The sequence below is a fragment of the Triturus cristatus genome, chromosome 3_1 (genome assembly GCF_964204655.1).
Source record: "Triturus cristatus chromosome 3_1, aTriCri1.1, whole genome shotgun sequence".
Classification (NCBI taxonomy): Eukaryota; Metazoa; Chordata; class Amphibia; order Caudata; family Salamandridae; genus Triturus; species Triturus cristatus.
The window spans coordinates 4,542,958-4,548,957 of NC_140583.1; positions in this window are offsets into that span (position 1 = coordinate 4,542,958).

The window sequence follows — 6,000 nt, forward strand, 5'->3', positions numbered from 1 at the left end:
TCCACAGACTCCACCCTCCTTGGCCAATAGAATATCAAGGGCAAGTCGATTCTGCATAGACATGGCACGTACGGCAATCATCTCCGTATTCACCAAAAGAAACCCTCCAGCGGTACTTGTCGATAAGCGATCCACCACTGTTGACAGTTTCTGAATTCCATATGCATTTAAAGAAATTCCCACTGCTGGAATTAAAGCCCCAAAAATATCACCTACAATTTCTGACCAAGTCTCTCTTTTAAAACGTGTTAGTAAATTAATATGTTCTACATCCTCTATTCTATCTATATGAAAGATCTTTGGAAAGACCAGTCCCACATAACATGTGCCATACCAATGGTCAGGCAACCTGTAATAAGCCTTGTTCCCACAAACATAATACACTCCTGGGAAAACTGGATTTCTCCTCCCTTGAAACCCCATCCTGTTGCAATGAAGTATGTATCATGACACTCACTAGTCCCAACAAAATATGTATCATATTGGGATCTCTTTCTTATAATGCATAGCTTACCCTTCTGTGGTGCATCTAGAGCTAAAGTTGGACTAGCCCCATTTCTCAACTCTTTCCCCATCTCAATGTCCCAAATTGTCTCACTCACTTTATATTTCCCTGCCTTTTCATGCATGCTCAATCTCCTTTCCTCCACCATGTTTAGGAAAGCTTCCTCCTCTTCTGTCAAACTGCAAGTTAAATTGTTCTTAAAAATGTAATCTAATGTTAATTCTTCTTTCTCTTATAAAAATCTCACCAAAAATATTAGCTTCTTTAGCTGGATTCAGCCTTTTGTTCATAGGCAATTGCCCAAAAATGTTATCTTTGTTAGACATCTCATAATCTATTTTCCCTAATAAATAAAAAATACTACTCAGCACACTACATGAAATTCCATACGTAGCTGGTAAATGGTGATAAGTAACACCCTCTGAAACGGATGCAGGTAACTGCATACATACGTAGCAATCCCTTACTTCCATTGTCTTCACGTATTCATACAACAATTTTGAAAAAACATTACTAGAAAAACCATTAATTGACCTATCTTTATGTATGTAAGTATTACTAATTCTAGTTGGAACTACTTTTTTCAAATTCTTCTCCACATTAGTCACATTCTCAGTGTGCATTTCAAATGTACCTATTGTAACTCTAAAAGTAACTAATAAAGCTAAAACTCCCCATAGTAGCATTAATAATCCAGTACAGCAGCAGCACATTCTACACCATCTTTTCAAAAATTCACATCTACTTTGATTATTTTCTATGTTAGCCATTTTACTACTTTGACCGTGTCTTTTGACTTAGCCTCTACTACTCCACTACTGTAATTTCTACAATTCCAGATTACTTCAGACAGCTACATTTCAGACTTTCTTCTTTTCACTTTTCTCCAAGTGATTGCTTCAGTTCACTCAATTTGGATATTCATCACTCTTTACTTCAACTTCTTCAACATCAAATTGTATCAGATCTTCAACAACATCCTGTGCATCTGACTCTTCTCCAATGTCAGTCAGGATAACTTTTAAGATTCCAACAGACTTTTCCTCTCCCTCAACCACTTTTCTCAAGATCCCCTCCGGATTGTCTTGATTCACTGCTTCTTCTTCTTCTCCTTCCGACAGTGCTACATAAGACCATTCCGGTGATCTGTACTTTTGGTTGGGTTGTCTATTTCTTTTGATTCTTCCTTGTTCCTTCGATTCTTCTTGTTTTCCACCTTTTGTTTTATTTTGACTCGACACTTCGTTCACCTGTTCAGCTTTTGACGAATCCACTCGTGTCAATCTGTGTCAAGAATTCCTGTCATGCGAGGGGAGGAAAACGGTAACCAGCGAAAATGGACTACATCTCCCAGGATGCTTACCGGTTGAGAGGTTATGTAAACAGGAGAGCTGTTACATAACTCAAGGAAAACACGCCCTTATGTAAACAGGAGAGCTGTTACATAACTCAAGGAAAACACGCCCTTATGTAAACAGGAGAGCTGTTACATAACTCAAGGAACACACGCCCTATAAAGGGAGGAACCGGGAGGTACAACGCTGTCGGATATTGTGTTTACACCGACGTACCTGCTTAGTGAAGAGCAGTGTTCCGGAGTGGTGCTCCAGTAAGGCAAGAACGGAGGTAGGTCGAGTCGTTACTCCCTGGGCCGTGTCTTGCCCCATCGTCACCTGTGAAGGACCCGGAAGCTCTACCGGATAACCATTGAGCTTCGCTTTTTGACTTGGCTGAGTCAAAGCGCAGTGGCGCTTTTGCTGGTTGGAGTCGTAACTCCCAGCCCGACCAGAGATACAGGGACTGCCAGCTGTAACGCACACCAGGAGGTGTTTGCCGCGTTACAGACTCGGAAGTCCACGGGATCGATCGAGCGGCTGCTCTCGGTTCAGTCTTCTTTGCTCGTGATTGGGGTATCGGTGACGCATCACCAGGAGGTGACTCCGCGTCCCGGTGCAGTCTGAGGAAGAGGTTGAGCGGCTGCTCCCTTCAGGTAGAGACCCCGGCTGGGTGTTTCCCTGACTCCTCGATTCTCCCCAACACTCTTCGTGCCCCTCACAGCCTACCGATTGGCATTGTCGGCCATTTCATTTCTGCCCTCTGTTGGCATACGCCGGGATCGGCGTATATGCAGAGGACGGTTAGGACCATCCGTGCTGTGGGCTGGTAACGTACTTAGCCTGGAGGATTCCAGTGACTATAACCTTTGTTTATTCCTTGTATTATTTTTGCCTTCATTAAAATAACTAAACCTTCACAAGTGGTTGCGTTCTCATTATCGTGTCTGTTAAACGATCCTGAGACGTTCAGGGCGTTACAATCTGTACCTCAGCCTCTTTATCTTGTTAGGCCAAATATCTCCTCGTACAATCTTTTTCGGTCTCACTTCTTTATTGTTTCTTTCTCCAATCCAAGTCCTTTTCCTCAGAACTCGGCCCTCATGTTTCTCATTCTCACTTTCATCCAATTCTGTTTCATCTGCCTTTTGTCTCTCAGCAATTCTTTTATTCTCCACAGACTTCTTTTCCACCACTCGAGATTTCCCTATTCCTGTCGCTCCTCGGGTCTCCAACACGCAATCTTCTTGCTGCCTACTTGTCCCTTCACCTAGCTTATCAGGAATGTTCCCTACACCTCCTCGGGGGTCTTCCGCAATCTGTCCCTCTCTATCTTCTTCTGACCCTACTTCTTCAGGTGTAATCTCAAGTTGATTTTCAACCTCCTCATCTGATTCAGGAGTAGTCTCTGTGGAACTGCTCTTTTCTCTTCTTTCTTCTCCACTGCTTGTTGGACCTTCAGGCTCTCTCACAGAATCTGTTACTCTCAATGTTTCTCTTGAAGCTTCTCCTGGAAAGAAAGAATCACCTGACTCTCTTTCTACTTCAGCTCTTTCAAAATTCCGATTCCTTCTCACTGGTTCTGTTACTTCATCATCACTAGAATCTGACTCTTCAAAGTACTCCTTACCAGTCCCGTCTTTTGGATTTGGAACTCTCAGAGTATGACTTGCATGTACCCAGTTTTTCACACCGGCACACTTCACTGCAGTTGTCGTAGTCAGAATAACTTGTCTTGGCCTTCCCCACCTTGGGACCAAGCAATTTCTTCTTCTGTGCACTTTAATCCTCACCCAGTCCCCTGGACTCAGATCATGAGCTTGCTTCTTCTCAAGTGTAGTAGCGTCTTCTCCAATCTGGTGAAACACAGAATGAACTGCGTCAGCCAGGCCTTTACAGTAATCCAAAATCATGTCATCTGTTATTGTTATCAACTTATTGACAGGCACAAATGCATGTCGCATTGCACGTCCCATCAAAATTTCGTGTGGACTCAAACCAGTAGTTCTATCTGGAGTAGATCTAATAGTCATTAGCACTAGAGGCAAGACATCAGGCCATTTCATTCCAGTGGCTAAACACATCTTACCAATCCTGTTCTTGATTGTGCCATTCATCTGCTCCACCACGCCAGAAGCCTCTGGTCTGTATGCACAATGTAGCTTCTGCTGTATGCTCAATGCTTCACAAATTAAACTCATGAGCTCATTATAGAAGTGTCCACCTCTATCAGACTCAATCGTTACTGGAAACCCATACCTAGGAATCAACTCTCTTAACAGTAACTTTGCCACTGTTATTCCATCATTTCTCCTGGTCGGATAGGCCTCCACCCACCTCGAGAACAAACACACTACCACTAGAACATACCTCAATCTGTTCACTTGGGGCATTTCAATGAAATCAATCTGCATTCTTGTGAAAGGACCACCTTCTCTACCTATCGTTCCCAGACTCACCACTGTCTTTTTCCCACTGCTGGCAAATCAAACATCTTTGACAGATGCTTTCTGCAATCATCCTGAACTTTGCATTGTACCAAGTCTGTTTAAAAGACCTGATCATCGCATCCCTTCCCAAATGTCCTTGGCCATGATACATCCTTGCCATTGTCGACAACATAGAGTTAGGCATGACTGGTCAACCATCTCTATAGACCCAAACATGGTCTGTCTCTCTTGGGGCACAACCTGCCTTGATCCAGTCTTTCTTTTCTTCCTTTCCTGCCTCATCCTGCAACTGTTTCACTTCATCCCATGTTTCTAGGACATTAGTAAACATCACAGAACAAAAAGACATTTCCCCTTCTCGTTCCCTATTAATCGAGTGATTATTTTTAGCACAATATTGTGCTATATCGTTTGCAAAACGATTTCCAAGAGTTACAAAATCATCTCCTTGTCCATGAGCAGCACATTTTACAACTGCTAATTCTTTAGGCAGCTGTATCGCCTCAAGTAATTTTCCAATCACTTCAGCATTCTTTATTGGAGTCCCACTCGACGTCAAGAAACCTCTCTGTAGCCAAAGCTGGCCAAAATCATGCCCAACTCCAAATCCATACTGACTATCAGTCATCACAGTCACTCTCAGATTCTTCCCAATTTTGCAAGCTTTTGTCAATGCCACCAATTCTGCAACTTGTGCAGATTTCACTCCTTTCAATGGTGATGCTTCCATAACCTCTGAAACCTTACACACTGCATATGCTGCACTCAGCACACCCTCATCATTCCTCAGACATGATCCATCCACAAACAGCACATGATCACTCTCAGGCAATGGAAGATCTCTTATGTCTGGTCTCAGTTTTGTACAGTAATCAAGCACATCCAAACAATTGTGATCATCTTCTGTCTTCACACCCACATTTTCAATATCCGGCAACAATGTCGCTGGATTCACATTCACACATCTCTCAAGAGTCACATTTGATGCTCCCAAAATGTCTTTCTCATATTTAGTCAGCCGACTATGTGACATGTACTGAGTCCTGCTTCTTATCAAAAGAATTGCCACATTATGAGGTACAAATACCCTTACAGGATATCCCATTATTATTCCCTCACTCTGTTCCAGACTTCTACATGTTGCGGCTACAGATTTCAGACAACCTGGTAAACCTACAGCTACAGGATCAAGTGTCGATGAGAAGTACGCAATAGGCCTTCTCAGTTGTCCATGCTTCTGAATTAATACTGAAAGTGCACATCCATTTCTCTCACTGCAGTACAACTCAAACTCTTTTTCATAGTCTGGCATACCCAAGGCAGGGGCTTCACACATTCTGCTCTTCAATTCCTCAAATGCTGCCATTTGTTCTCCATCTAGTTCCAATGGGTCTTTCATCTCACTTTTTGTCAGCTTAATCAGTGGCTTTGCTATCAGGGAGAAATTACTAATCCACTGACGACAATAACCCACCATCCCCAGAAACATCCTCACTTCTCTCTGGGTCCTTGGAGCTCTCATTCCTCTGATAATCTTGATTCTGTCATCAGTCACCTTTCTCAGACCCTTTTCAATGTTGTGTCCAAGATAATGCACCTCTTTCTTGCAAAATTGCAATTTGGCTGGAGATACCTTTAACCCTCCATCTGCCAGATGATTCAGTAAAGCTATGGTATCTACTTCACAAGCTTCACGTGTCTTTGATGCCAC